The sequence below is a fragment of the Mobula birostris genome, chromosome 2 (assembly GCF_030028105.1).
Source record: "Mobula birostris isolate sMobBir1 chromosome 2, sMobBir1.hap1, whole genome shotgun sequence".
Taxonomy (NCBI): Eukaryota; Metazoa; Chordata; class Chondrichthyes; order Myliobatiformes; family Myliobatidae; genus Mobula; species Mobula birostris.
In genome coordinates this window covers 213,843,357-213,859,887 of record NC_092371.1, presented here as the reverse complement: position 1 = coordinate 213,859,887, position 16,531 = coordinate 213,843,357, and the positions used below count along the sequence as shown (strand labels likewise).

Sequence of the window (16,531 nt, the reverse complement as noted above, 5' to 3'; positions counted from 1 at the left end):
GCTTGCTGACGATACGAAGATAGGTGGAGGGGCTGGTAGTGCTGAGGAAACAGAGAGTCTGCAGAGAGACTGGAATAGATTGGAAGAATGGGCAAAGAAGTGGCAAATGAAATATAATGTTGGAAAGTGTATGGTTATGCACTTTGGCAGAAGAAATAAAGGGGCAGACTATTATTTAAATGGGGAACGAACTCAAAGTTCGGATGTGCAACGGGACTTGGAAATCCTCATACAGGATACCCTTAAAGTTAACCTCCAGGTTGAGTCAGTAGTGAAGAAGGCGAATGCAATGTTGGCATTCATTTCTAGAGGAATAGAGTATAGGAGCAGGGATGTGATGTTGAGGCTCTATAAGGCGCTGGTGAGACCTCACTTGGAGTACTGTGGGCAGTTTTGGTCTCCTTATTTAAGAGAGGATGTGCTGACGTTGGAGAGGGTACAGAGAAGGTTCACTAGAATGATTCCGGGAATGAGAGGGTTAACATATGAGGAACATTTGTCCGCTCTTGGACTGTATTCCTTTGAGTTTAGAAGAATGAGGGGAGACCTCATAGAAACATTTCGAATGTTGAAAGGCATGGACAGAGTTGATGTGGCAAAGTTGTTTCCCATGATGGGGGAGTCTAGTACGAGAGGGCATGACTTAAGGATTGAAGGGCGTCCATTCAGAACAGAAATGCGAAGAAATTTTTTTAGCCAGAGGGTGGTGAATCTATAGAATTTGTTGCCATGGGCAGCAGTGGAGGCCAAGTCATTGGGTGTATTTAAGGCAGAGATTGATAGGTATCTGAGTAGCCAGGGCATCAAAGGTTATGGTGAGAAGGCAGGAGAGTGGGACTAAATGGGAGAATGGACCAGCTCGTGATAAAATGGCGGAGCAGACTCGATGGGCTGAATGGCCGACTTCTGCTCCTTTGTCTTATGGTCTTATATGCTGCTACTTTGATCAGCACCACTTTGGTTAGGATCTGAGTAGAGTAACAACTGACAACTATTTGTATCAGAATGGGGGGGGGCACATTTAATAAGACTTCAAGAAGGCCTAATTAAACTAGTGAGCACTGCAACACTTAGCCTATTTGAATCAACGTTGAGTAGAATGACTAGCAGTTCATTGGAAGCTACTTAAACACAGCACCCAAATATTGTAGCCTCTACCAATCCTCGTAAGGGAGTCTTCGCTCTCACAACTGGTCCTCTATCATACTCCAAACGTTGACTGGCCTGGAGTTGGGCAATTTCTACTTAGGTGCTTGCTCAAATATAACTTGTTACTTGTTTGCCAGTTGCAGGTACAGTAATTAAGGCCCAAGCCTCAAAATGGCCTGGGTGTCACAGTCACAGAAATGAGAGGGCAGTGGGCAGATAGCTTGGAAGCATCAGGATGGCAGCAGAGTACAGGATAATATGCAGTCAGAGGTAAAACTCAGCTCTATGGAACATCTGTAATTTATGTGATTAATATAGTTTATCAACAATTGGTTGTCAGTGCTTGTAATGAGAATAGAAAGTAATTCAAGAAGTATTAATTTCCTAGAAAAAAAATCAGCAAAAACATGTTTCAACACATCTGGCTAAGCCACCGAAACATTTCTGCATTTTGTTTTTAAGAGCTGTGTTATCTTTGGCAGTTTCATAAATCTTTCTTGGAACAGTTTAATCTCTTATTTGAGATGAGGAATTCCAGGGCAGATTTATTCTGTTATAAAATAAAACTAGTGGGTGGATCAAAGTGTTTTATTTCAAACTGCTGGTAAACCACTGTTCGTCAATTTCTCTCCCACATACATTTGAAAACAAACCAGAAAATATCCTACAGGCTCGGCAGGATCCACAGAAAGAGAGAGAGTTAATATTTTAGGTAGATTATATATTCAAAAGGAAAAGTCTGACCTTTTCTCTATCCCTCTCCTCCCCAACATTTTTCAGTCTTACTTGAAAATTTTAAAATTGAAATATTGTTCAACTGGGAACCAATATAGATTAGCAAACATTAGCCTTATCATATTATATTTAAAACACTGCATATTATATGCACCTGCTCATCCAGCACCCTAGAGGAGGAAGCAGCTGCAGCAAACTTTGAAAGAGTTTGACAAAGCCCCTCAGAAAACCCAGCAGTGATTGTTCCTGACTTCACTAGCACCATCACAGCTCAGCATTCGTGATCTGCAAGAACTCCAAGTCAATAATTGAACATGGGTAAGGAGAAGGTGGCACGCTACCATGGCTTAGGCACATACATACCGCTCGGGTGCCCAAGACTTCTGCACAGTACTGTAGTAATTTTATTTATTGCACTGTACTGCTGCCACAAAAACAGATTTCATGAGATATGTGAGTGATGATAAACCTGATTCTGATATGGGTCTCTACTGTGGACCATTGAGTGGGAAGGGGGTAGGGAGAGATGAATCATGGTTCAGAAGGAGCAAGAAGCACCGGGGACAGCCCATGATGATCAATAAATCAATGGTTTGGAATCAAATGACCTTGGGTGTGTAGAGATAGAGACAGACAAGGAAGCATACAAAGCATACAGGAGTAGTGGAAAGAGTGAGGAGTTAAGTTTCTGTGTGTCAACGTCTCTGTAGATCTATCCTGTGTCCAACATATTGACGCAATTACAAAGAAGACACAGCAGCAGTTATACTTCATTAGGAGTTTGAGGATACTTGGTACGTCACCAAAGACTCTTGCAAATTCCACAGATGTACCATGGAGAGCATTCTAAATGGTTGCATCACAACTGGCATGGAAGAACCATTGCACAGGATTAGGAAAAGTTGCAGAAAGTTGCAAACTCAGCCAGTTCCATCATGTGCGCCTTCAAAAGGTAATGCCTCAAAAACGTGGCATCCATAATTAAGGATGCCTTTCACCCAGGACATGCCCTCTTCTCATTGCTATCATCAAGGAGGAGGTACAGGAGCCTGAAGACACATACTCAGTGTTTCAGGAATAACTTCTTCTCATCCGCCATCAGTTTTCCGAATGGACAGTGAACCCAAAAACACTGCTTCATTTTTTTTGCCCTCTTTTTGCAATAATTGAATATTTTATATATACTTATTGTAATTTAAAGTATTTTTATTATTTTGTATTGCAGACAACAAATTTCACAACACATGACAGTGATTCTGATTAAATTATATTTGTGCCAGTGTTATTTGAGTTCAATAGGAAATAGGATTAGTAATCATCTGTACAAATAACATCAAATAACGCTGCACTATCACAAACTTTCTTCCATTCCTTAGGTCAGTTTGGAATTCTAATTCAAGTGTGTGTGACTGGATGGAAGTAGGTTGATGATAAAGCAGTCCAAAAGAGAAATGATCAATCAATTGGTTGCAGTGCTCTGAATAGCAGCAGAAACCCAAGTGAAGCAATATAATTAGTCACCCAATTTGTTTTCCACTGATATACTGGATTTACAGAATGAGATTGCAAGAATCACCAAGGAAATTCTACCCCATTATCAATGAAACAATTCAGACTTCCAGAACTAAAAAATATTAAGTTTAATCAAAATCATATGCCATTTAGTGACTGTAAATGTTTTCATTGTGAGACAAAATAACTTAGTGACTTTGCGGAGGCAACCCAAAACAATTAAGACACTGATTATGACAGTTCTATGTGTAAGCTGCCAGCATTTACGCCAACTATGTGACCTTAAGTCTGAATATTAAGATTACCTACAATATTTAGTTTGGAATACGGATGAAAAGGCAACTGTTGGTTATCTCAGTTTCTTGAAGAGTACAAACATATTTACTTAAAGGGATGAACAGTCATTAGACAAGTGCCATGCATGTAGTTACTAGTCGTCAAGCTGAATTTGTGCCAAATGTTTGTTAGTGCAGATTATTTACTATGTTTATATTTGATAAGTAGTAACATATTATCATAATGAATTTTCTGGAAATTCATACCACTTCGGCAACCTCTCCTCCCTGCAGTACCTCTAACAGCAAGAATTAGGGGCAACTGAGTGCAGTTATTGCTGAGAAATAGTTGGAGCGGGTGCCTGAGCTGTTAACATGCATCCATAAATTATTTCTTTATACAATCCATGGTTATTGCTGTTGACTGAGGCGTCAAAGTCGTTGGGCCAATGAATGGAGATTCCTTACTACCCTGCACTTTGCACGTCTCAGTCATATCATAATTTATCAATGGTTGCCACATCACCTGGATGTTGCAGTACGTTTCCTTGACCTTAAAGAATGCATTTCCATCCGTGGGGTGGTGGGGGGGGGGGAGGCAGCAGAGCGCACACATCATTAATGAAGAACATCAGTGCAGTTTTCACCTTGAGGATATCCCGTGACCCTCAACCCTTCCAATGTACTCCCTGTAATAACGTCCCATTTGATACAACCTCATTGGTTCCAGGTGGCCACCAGTGCAACCTCCCAGACCGTGCCTTCACGCCGAGAGGACAAATGTGTGATACAGACACACAATGGCTCAGCAGCTGTGGTTTGTCTGGCTCCTTGCACAGCAGCCATAAGGTGAGGACAAGATTAAAAACTCACTGAAATAAAACTTGCCTCAGTTTTTGGGACTAGAGAGTCCATTTGAGTGAAGCCCTCACCAATGAAACCAAATATGGGGCCTTTCTTAAAGGAGTTGCACAAAGCTATCTCAAATAAATGGGTGCCATGAACAGCTTCTTGAAGCATTTCATACTGATGGCGTCAAAGTCACCAGGTTGTGGTCACTAAGGCACATTGCCCTGTTTTTCCCTTGGGTACCATGGCAATAAAGTAGGTGGAAACCTCAGCATGAAGCCAGGAAAGGTTAAAAGCTGGGTTGGCACCACAGTGTAGTGGTTTGCTCAATGCTTTACATTACCAGCAACCTGGGTTCAATTCCCGCTGCTGTCTGTAAGGAGTTTGTACGTTCTCCCCGTGACCGCATGGGTTTCCTCCGGGTGCTCCGATTTCCTCCCACAATCCAAAGACGTACTGGTTGGTATGTTAATTAGTCATTGCAAATTGTGATTAGATGCAGATTAAATTGGGGGATTGCCGAGCAGCATGGCTCAAAGGGTGGGAAGGGTCTATTCTGCATCTATCAATCAATATCCAGATAAATAAACAAATAGATTAAAGAAAATGTCCGTAAGTACCCCTACCAGCTGATCTGCACAGGAACTAAATACATGCAGCCAGCAACACCATCTGGGCCACAAACACAAAATACTGGAGGAGCTTAGCAGGAGGGAAATGAACAGATAGCGTTTCAGGTTGAGATCTTTCATCAAGAATTAGGGTCCAATTGGCGTGAGGAGAGAGAGCAGTGCGCCGCGCGTGCGCAGCCCTCCAGTGAAAAATGATATTGTATCCGTTAAATAGGGGCCATGGACAATTCTGATTTGATGGAGACAGATGTCAAAGCACAGAGGAACATCTGGAGAAATTTCTGAAACACCAGTTCGCTGTTGTTCTTACTGTGCGGTCGGGAATCTTCCGGAGGGAAGTCCTCAAAATCCCCGGCTTTGCCTGCTGTTGGCAACCGAGATTGAGGTCGAATCGTTCGGATAGAGATGGCGCTCAGTACTCAGTGTCGGAGAGCTGATCAGAGGCTCGAAGTTTTCGGATGACTCAGAGTCGGATTGTGATCGGCGAGGCAGGGAGAGTTTTTCTTCCTTCTCCCGTCTGCGTGAGATGTGGGACATTTGAGAGACTTTGAACTTTTTACTCTGCTCACGGACTTCTTCATCAAGTTATGGTATTGTTGCACTGTTGTAACTATATGTTATAATTATGTGGTTATGTTAGTTTTTTCAGTCTTGGTCTGTCCTGTGTTTTGTGACATCACACCGGAGGAAATATTGTATCATTTCTTAATGCATGCATTACTAAATGACAATAAAAGAGGACTGCGTGCCTTCATAATCTAAACTAAACAATGGCTGGTTGGCAAATACTGTATAGACAACGTCACCAGCGATATCATCTGTGTATTCCCGAATCAGATGAACACCATATCAGCCTGTCAGAGCCGGGGATGCTGCTTACAGATCCAGTGACGCTACAGCATACAGTGATGGCAGGTCAACCCTTAAAAGAGGCATTAAAACTGCCAAGTACAGATATAAACAACAGATATGAACACACTTGAGTCACACCACCAAACCCCGACGCGTGTGGGAAGGCATCAGGTCCATCACTGACTACAAAATGAAAGACCTCTTGCCCTGCAGTGATAGCACACCAGCAGTGCAGCTGAACAATTTCTTTGCTCGGTTTGACAGGACCAACGATGAAGCAGCAATGAAGACCTCGACACCGAAGAGGACACAGCTCTGAACTGAGCACACGAGGTGAGACGTACTCTCCGCAGTATCGACACACGCAGAGCAGCTGAACCAGATGGGTCCTCAAGAGTCTACGCTGACCAGCAGGCAGAGGATTTTACTGAAACCTCTAATTTCTCTCTATCCCTTGCTGTGGTCCCTGCATGCTTCATCATACCATTTCCAAAGCAGACACAGTAAGGTGTCTCACTGACTACACACTGGTTGCACTCACCCCTTAACTGCTCAGTACCTGGCTATGCCCCGTATTAAGAACGCCATCCCGGCTACTCTGGACCAGCGCCAGTTTGCCTACAAGGCAAACAGACCAACTGATGACACCATCTCCATTGCTTTCCACATTGTATTACAACAGGTGGAGCACAGGGACACTTACGCCAAAATGCTTTTTAATTGACAATAGATTCATCCTTCAACACTGTACTACCCAACAAGTTGACAGTTCACCTACACAACCTGGGACTCAGTTCATCAATTTGCAGCTGGATTGTGGGCTTTCTTACCAATCACACTCAGACTGTCCAAGAATAGCGAAGTACTCATCAACCTCCCTGACCCTGAACATCAGTGCACCGCGGGGATGTGTCCTGAGCTCACTCCGTTACCCTCATTTCACCCACAACTGTGTGTCTGCCTACGCCACCAACTCTAACATCAAATATGCAGGTGCACCAGAGTAACTGGATTAATTACAAATAAAAACGAAACAGCATAAGAACATAAGAAATAGGAGCAGGAGTCAGCCATCTGGCCTGTCGAGCCTGCTCCGCCATTCAATAAGGTCATGGTTGATCTGACCATGGTCTCATCTCCCCCGACCTGTCTTTGCCCCATAACCCTTAATTCCCCTACTATGCAAAAATCTGTCCAACCTTGCCTTAAATATATTTACTGAGGTAGCCTCCACTGCTTCATTGGGCAGAGATTCTCTGGGAAAAGCAGTTCCTCAGTCTACTCCCCTGGATCTTGAGGCTATGTCCCCCAGTTCCAGTCTCACCTACCAGTGGAAAGAGCTTTCCTGCCTCTATCTTATCTATCCCTTCCATAATTTTATATAAAATCTCCTATCATTCTCTCCTCATAGTCTAAATCCCTGTAGACATAGGGACAGACAGACAGAGAGGAGGTGCAGAAATTGTCTGAGTGGTGCAAAAACCATAACCTTTCATTCAACATCAGAAAAATCAAAGAAATGATTATTGATTTCAGGAAATCAAGGTGGTATGAACAAGCTCCGTTACTCATAAATGGTGAAGCAGTGAAAAGGGTCTCCAGTTTTAATCTCTTGGGAGTGAACATCGCAGAAGAGATCTCTTGGACCACCAAGGCTTCCTTGATAGCAGGGAAAGCCAAGCAGCACCTACTTGGGAGTTTAAAGAGGGCAAATCTGCCCCAAAAGCTGCTGGTAAACCATTACGCTTATGTAATTGAGAGCATACTGATCTACTGCATTACAGCATGGTACATTAGCTGCAACAAAATAGAGCAAAAAAACACTTTAATGAGTGATCAGTTCTGCACAGAACGTCATTGGGATACCAGATATGGAAACCATCTACAACTTATGACGGGCTCGCAAAATCGTGATGGACTCAGTCCACCCCAGTAATCCAACTGTTCAATCTCCTACCATCGACAGGGGATAGAAATATTTCTGTGTGGACATCCAGACTGAAAAACAGCCTCTTTCCCCCTCAGGGCTGTTATGCAACTGAACAATGCCCTCCACCCACCCATTGTCCATAGGCACTATGGACAATACCCGGGCATAATTCTTAATGATATTTCATATTTAATCATTGTATTTTATAATATGGGCATGTGCCACTCTTGAATGAGGCAGCCACAGTTTCTTTTAATTTTAGAGCAGTATGTTTTTAATTCAGTTGTAATTTAGATGTCACTCTAGATAACTCAAGACACTATTTTGAAATTTATTCATTGTGTTCGAATTGCCAGGATGCTGTTTTACACTGAATGGAGCAGCTCTGCAATCTCATTGTCCTCAGCAATGACAACAAAGCTCTAATTAACTAACTAACTCATCTGGTACTCAATTTTGGTCTGGGGGGGGGGGTATTATCTCTTGGCCTCTCTGATAGCTTTACGAAGGACTTATCCTGATTTCATATAAAGTTCAAGCTTACCAGATATGAACCCTGCAGCCCTGGACTTCAATAGGGAGTGGATCTCCAGGTTCATCCATGGCTTCTCGTTTGGGAACACCTATGCTGTTCCCTTTGGCACACAGTTCTCAACATACTTGTTGATAAAATCCGTGACAGTGGTGACGTATTCATCTAGGCTGGCCATAGAGTCTTTGAACATAGATCAGGCTATCAATTCTGAGCAATGTCTCTGGGGCAAAGAGTAAAACAAATGCTTCTCAGAAAGACCAAAGCAGATGGCTCCTCAGAGAACCACAGGATTTCACCCATGCTTTGATTAGAGAGTGTACTACTTGAACCAAAGCAGGTGTAAGATTGGTAGATTTTCCTCTCAGTGTATTCATGATAACATTGCATGTTTCTTCACCAAATCTTTGCTGGTGACATGACCAGGTTTTTGAATTTAATGATACACACTTTTGGATTTGAACAGTACAAACCTGAACTATGATCCCATAGCCTCTAAAATGCTGCAATAACTAGACCTTGAGACTAATAATAGCAAAAATATAGGCAGATCAATCATGGCCTGACCAAAAGAGCAGACTGAATATAATTAGGCCTTCAGTACAAGGGATGTTGGTCTCAGAAAAGATGCTGATGCTAGCACATTTAAAGTACCAAATATGGCTGCACTATTTGTAGACATATGTACTTAGAGTATTTATATCTTTAAGAACTGTATACCAAGTGGTACAATTTTTGAGACATTGTTGTGTCAGCCTCTGCAATCAGCTGTGTCTTCAACACACTTGTTATTTACCCTGCTGTAAAACAGGGGTTTCCAGCTGACGCTTTGCTTAATGATAGCCCATGGCGTAAAAAAAAGTTGGAAACTCCTGCTGTAAAGCAATATAAAGGAATCTGTGAACATTTTACTGATGACAGGTTTGGGGTGTTGCTCCTGAGGAAATGACAAGGCAGCAATCAGGAGTGTAAGTTAGAAAATAATGGCGTTTTGGTGAAAGTCCAACAAAGTCATTGGGCAACTCACTTAGTCATGGCCCCAGAATTAATTATGTGAGGTCACCAAGAAGAGAACTGTTGATGATGAACAATCACCACTGCCAACCTCACACATTTATAGTCAGATCCAGTAAACCAGATCCATTTCAAAATGTCGACTGGGGAAGTAAATCTTCCCAACCACTGTGGCCATATGTGGTTGAAATCACCACAAATACTCTTTAGTACAAATGTAGATAAAATATTGCATAGGAGATGTCTGTGTGACCACTGGCATGGTGATCTAAAGTTCTGGAAGGGACGCTTGGCAATATTGCATCACCATGCATGACTAAAATGGAACAAATGTGCATCTTGGGAGCAAGAAATTGTTTACTGAGGCTCCCAGATTTATCAGAATGGGTGGAATATGTCTGGGATGTACTGTTGATGGCATTGGATATGGAGAACTAGACTTATTGAATGTGATTCTTTTCAAAACATTTACCAGCTTTGACCATCATAGAGTTACCTTCACTTTCCTGGTATAGTGGTGATATGTTACAAGACCCTATAAACTACGTGCAGCAAAGATTAGCAGCAAACCTCTCCTGCTTCATTACATCTGACAGAAATAGCGTGGTATTATGTGGGTTATCGCATCAGGGTATGAGATGCCAGTCGGCTGCATTTCTGCTTGCTCACCACCAAGGAAAAATTTGTTGTACAAATTGAAAAGTAAATATTAGTCACAAGTTCTGGGGTCACTTGATCGTTGAGGTTTCCAATTTCACTCTGCTTAAATATTATAAACTATTGACATCCATAATTAAGACAAAGTTGACTAATCTAAAATATAAGCTACAACCTGAAGGCCTGTCTTACTGTTGAATAATAGACATTTAAGCAGAATACTGTGGCTTATGTGTCGTTATCAGACATCCCACCTCTCCTGGAAGATCCAGGAGTCTCCCGCATATTAATAGTGGCTCCCTGATGCCCACAAACTGCATACTATATCACGGAAATCAATTTTTTGAGAGCGAGCATGCGAGAGAAAGCAAGCGAGAGCGCGAGAGAGAAAGTAAGCAAGAGAGCGAGAGAGAAAGCAAGCAAGAGCGCGCGAGTGACCACGAGAGACAGAGCGAGAGATTGAGCGAGAGCGCGCCATGGCAGAGTGTTCCAAAAAAAAGAAAATATAAAACATACAGTATGTCACCCCAGACTACACTAAAGTGTACCCCTGCCTAATAGGGGTCAAAAATAATGACAGTGTTGCTCGCTGCACTGTTTGTAACAGTGACTTTTCTATTGCCCATGGTGGGTTAAGACTGTAAAAGACATGTTGAGGTGAGTTTAACAGGCGTCATTCGTTCATTAGCATAGCTAACGTTAATTAAACTAGCTGGCTAGCTGCTAAGGAGCTACTGTATTGCAGACATCCCACCTCTCCCAGAAGTCTCCCACAAATTGATGGTGCTACCTCCCTGAAATGAGTTTTTGCAGGGTGGGATGTCTGCATTATGTGCCATCATGGATGCTGAATGAAGTGGTGGCAACTAATTTTGTTAACTTCGAGCTGTTGGAGATGAGCTTCCAATTATAGCCAACAGGGCTACATGTACAGTTGTTATTTTGTAGCAAATGTTCAAGTGTATTGTCAGGATGGAATGGATTTAAGTTTGGAGAAGCTGGCTGGAGCTTTGGATTTGTCAGAGCTACTTAAAGTGGTTGAGTAGGTACAACAGAAATGCATACTGAAGGCCAACTTTGGAAAAGACTCCAAAGGAAAATATTAATAAAAAGGTAACACACACAAAATGCTGGAGGAACTCAGCAAGTCAGGCAGCATCTATATAGAGAGGCATAAAGAGCCAACCTTTTGGGCCAAGACCCTTTATCAGTCCAAATGAAGGGTCTCTGCCCAAAATGTCAGCTCTTTATTCCTCTTCATAGATGCTGCTTGACCTGCTGAGTTTCCTCAACACTTATGCATCTTATTCTGGATTTCCAGCATCTTCAGAATTTCTTGAGGTTATTGATAACATGGTCCTGTAACAAACTCTATCACTGAAGTACTTGGCAATTTATGTATTTATGAGAAACTGGCAGTTAAACAGTAAAAACAAATAAGTAACTAACTATCAACTAGTTATGGTTCTCTGCCACTAGATGGTACGCCTCTGCAAACATTCATTATATTTGGGCACAGAGTCAAACAAATAGTCAAAAATCAAGGCGTACTCTAATCATTTTAAAATTAAAGTCATGGATAATTGAAGTCAAGGGACACCTCAAATATTGGGTCAAAAAAACTGAAAACTTCGAGCTGAACATTTAAGTAGTATTTTGAAATTTAGAAATAGAATTTTGTAGAAATTTTGGCTTAGTTTTAAATTACCTTATTATTAAATTTGTTTCAAAATTGTCCTTGCTATCTGATTGATTTATTGATATTCAGACCCAAGGTTTCATTGATTATGTATGTAATTTTTGCCTTTAGTAACAATTCTTTTGAAGGAATTACAAGCAAAAATATTTCCATATCATAAAATGCATTACTGTTATCACTGCCCAACTGCCTTACAGTTTGGTACTCTTTAATAAAAGGAAATTGCTGAAAACATTTTGATTCATGGAATTATATACGGTGTCTTAAAGGTTTCTGCACATTTCCTCCTTTAAGTTTCACTTTCTCATTCCTTGATCACACTTTTGTGGCACCAATCTCTCCAGCACAGTTCCCTGATCCTTCCTTGCAGTTCACCACAATCTCACCATCTTCAAAACAAATAGCATCAATGCTTGATTTTAGAGATATGTAAAAATAAATAGGTTAAAAACATTTACGAAATAACACAAAACTAAGGTTGTTATACTTATTGGAGCAATTTTGAAAGTATGTTGAATGAGTCTCAAGAATGAAATAGATTATCTCTTAATGTGACAATGTTGTCCCCCTTTTGCGCATGACCAAAGGTCAAAGGTTCATTTTAACATCGAAGTCTGTACACAGAATACAACTCCGAAATTCGTCTTCTCCAGATAGCCATGAAATACAGAAAAAAACATGGAAGTCATTGAAAAAGACATCAACACCCCCCCCACCCCACATGAAAAAGAAAAGGTAACAAAATTAAATTGTGAATGTTCCAAGAACAACCTCAGATCTAACTTGTCCAACTTCCCAAACAACGTATTTAAAACCAGGAATGCATTCTAAAAACAGGATACTAAAATCTCTTTTTTAACTTCAGCAAAATTAGGATGTCACACAAGAACAGCTATTTGGGAGATCTGTTCATGAGAAGTTTAAAATCGAAAATTATCTGTTCATTAGTGTTAATTTTTTGTCTTCATGATCAGTCTATATTTATATGAAGCAGTGTCATCCATTCATAATCCTCAAGAAAGGAATAACTATTCAAATGTAGTACTTGTCCAACTTTCATGATGTGAAAGTACTTATTGGAACTAAACCTAGAGTGATATCATGCAGATTCGCAGACCTATGCCTATAAAATGTAAGAGTAAAATGGTGCCAACAGATTAACAGTTAATTACACATAATGCTCTATTTTCTTTTCTATTCATATCAATGCAGCTGTAAAGAAGGTAAGACGGGGCTATATTTCAACAGGAATTTGAACAGATTTGGTTTATCAACTAAAGCACTCAAAAATTTCTACAAATGTTCCATGGAGAGCATTCTGACTGGCTGCATCACCATCTGTTATGGGGGCTACTGCACATCGAAATAAGTTGCAGAAAATTAGTCAGCTCCGTCATGGGTACTAGCCTCCATAGTATCCAAAACATCTTCAAGGAGCGGCGTCCATCATTAAGAATCCCCACTACCCAGGGCACGGCCTCTTCACACTGTTACCATCGGGAAGGACGTACACACTCAGCGATTCACTATCAGATTCTTCCCCTCCGCCATCAGATTTCAAAATGGACATTGAACCCATGAACATCACTTCACTACTTTGTTTTTTCTGCACCACTGATTTTAACTGAACTATTTAATATATATATATATATATATATATATATAGATACACACACATACACTATGTGTAACTCAGTTTTTTCTCTACTTTTATCATGCATTTCATTGTACTGCTGCCACAAAGTTAACAAATTTCACGACATACACTGTTGATATTAAAACTGATTCTGATTCTATTCACTGAAGAGATGAATAATCTTAATCTGCAATTTCTAGAAACATATCTTAGCTATTCTTGTATTTTACTTGATATTTTTCATTCTGTAAAATAATGCACGCTGTATGATATTTTCCTGAGCTAATGAATGCCGAGGTGTAGCTGTCCGGGGATGCTTATCCACGAGTGTTTTCAGAGCGCTTGAAGCCAGTAGCCAAGCATTCTTGCACAGATTGAGTTGACTCACTGGAGTGTGGCAATACCTACACAGATTTGGACACCATGATCTTTTAATCACCATCCTGTTTTCCCAGCAATCTGTTCAAAAATGTAATCTAATTCACTCCAACTAATTACAAGTTTATGGTAAATAACCCACTAATTAGATGTTCAAAGCAATAATTTGTCATTAATAAAACAGCTTAAACAACGATGAAGTGGCTGCCTTCACATTGAAGTAAATTGCGTGGACTATCTGGATCTCTGTCTCTGCTGTGGCACCTGGAAACGAGAACTGTTTCTGACAACTAATACTTCACAAATTAATTGGGCTGCAAACTTTCTGACACACATTGATTACTGTGGACCTCCACCGCTCCACTTCTGTAAGCTGTAATCACTGTTTGATTGCTGTATCTTGGTTACAGAATTCAGAAGGAATGCTTGGCAACAACTGTTGCCAAGGGCCGACATGACTTTATTTTCTGGTTGTCATGTCAGAACTACCTAATCATGTACATGGAACATTTTGTGAAAGGCTGAGTCCACTTTATACTGGTATATATCATTTGAATTTAGAAAATAAATGACTGAACCAGCTTACATCAGAAAGACGCCGAATAGTATTGGATGCCAGCTCACAAAGCCTGATGTAGCTTTACACAGCAGTCAATGCCTTACATTGGCAAACCAAAGAAAAATTTGAAGGCCCCTAGTGGTTTAGTTTAATTAAAATAACAGAGATCAGTAAATGAAAAACAAAGACCCGTAGAGCACTGTAAGGGACTTCTCTTCCAATTTCACTGTAGCTCCAAAATTTAACCCTTTATTAGCTTTTTCCCCTCCCTGTCCTCATACCACAATAAACTTACTGATCCTGCAAACAGCTGCCCCAATTGGTGTTGTAGTGTACAAGTTTGTAATCGTGCCCATAAGGACAGTGTCACACAATATGACCCTGGCACATACATTCACTAGATACTTTTCTTTAGTTGTATCCTAGGTTCAGTAAAGATTTCCTGTCGTTCGTTTAGCTGCCATTACACACAGCAATACAAAACAGCCTACTGAACTAAAAATTGAAAACACTGGAAAAACTCAGCAAGTCAGACGGGGTCTGTGAAAGGGGAAACATTTCAGGTTGATGACCCTTCTTCACGCAGACAATGTATCGACAGTGAGAATGGGAAGTTGCTGCTCGAGGAAAACTGAACTTAAGATTTTCTCATTGGAGAGATAGGTACTTCGTGGACCTTGAGAGATACATGCAGCTTAACCACTCACCTTGTCTGGGCTGTGGAGGAGGAGGAGTGTTACTGATTCTGAACGATATTTTCTAGGAGGAAACAAAAGAGACAAGGTAATGTGTGAGAAGGGCTGGAGACATAAAGAATCTATCGAAGGCCAGTCTACTAAGTATCATGAACAACGGACAGATATGTTTTTAAAGGAACCTTTAATCTTTCTGGACATTTTAATATGACGCAGCTGGAGATTTGAGAGATACAAGTCTGAAACATGCAGGCAGAAACCAAAGGAAACAGATGGCGAATATGTGGTCAGTCTGGATACTGGTAAAAAGATGCAACTGGAAAATCTTTTCAGATCTTCATTGTGAGACTGGAGGGTGTGTGAACTAGGGGATTAAATAACTCAAAGTAATTTAATATGGTGGATTTAACATTCCAATGAGCACTTAAAATAGTCACCAGCATGAAGGTAGCATTTAAGTCACATAAGCAGGTTCACTCAGGGCATACCTCCAAGATGCAAGCTGGTCAAGCCCAAAGTGATGATGAGAGCAACATTGTCTTCTTTGTGGCCAAGTCACATGGATGCTACTAGTTGGCTCCCTGTGAAACTCACCTGTGCATAAGACAGGAGAGCTGTAGGATATGTGGCGCTAAAAGTAGAAATCTGTGCTATGAGGGGCGCCTAATCTTTAAATGCTTTTAAAGGTAGCTTGGTGCTACGATTGTTGCAGGATAAAGTGGGTAGGAAGTAACTCTCAGTAAAGATAGGTCCCTGCCCGCCTTAGGTACAATGGCCATTCAACAACATTGATCCAATGGGACTGCACACACACAGCAAAATCAAATAATGAAGTAATACTATCATTTTGATACCTGAGGAAAATAATATGAACCATACATTTAAGACCACCTTGTTGATCAAGAAAGACATGATAAATTGTTAGATTGCTGGTAGAGATGAAATCAATACATCTTCTATAGTCTCTGTATCCATCTCCCGAGTAAATACAGATGCAAAAATTCACTCTTTTGGCTCCACAGATGGATTACAATTCTAATCTTCCAGAGGACTAATTTTGTCCCTTGCAATCCTTTTGCTCTTAACATATCTGTAAAATGCTTTAGGATTCTCCTTCAACTTGTGTACAAGGACAACTTCATGCACTCTTTTAACCCTCCTGATTTCTTTCTTAAGTGTTCTCTTGAACAGCATGAAAATCCAGAAGTTACTTAAGCTTCAAGGATGTATTGGCCCTACCCAAAGAGGTAACTGGTCAGGAGGGTCAGGAAATACCAAAGAATCACTACCTAGTGAACACTGGCAGATCTGCTTTGTATAAAATGGAAGTTTAATGGTTACCCTACAACTACCTGTAATGGAGACAGAGATTACAATCCAAGATAACTGTGTTGCTCTCTGTGAGGCAAACAGACATTGAAAATAGA

General features: G+C 40.8%; 1 long non-coding RNA gene across 1 annotated transcript in view; it reads right to left on the bottom strand.

Annotated features, from left to right (window-relative positions):
- LOC140194053 (uncharacterized) overlaps positions 1–16,531 on the bottom strand; it is a 222,308-nt gene that overhangs the window by 163,758 nt on the left and 42,019 nt on the right. The window contains exon 2 of the long non-coding RNA XR_011885025.1: positions 15,117–15,168. This is a non-coding gene — a long non-coding RNA (uncharacterized lncRNA). The remainder of the gene's footprint in view (positions 1–15,116; positions 15,169–16,531) is intronic.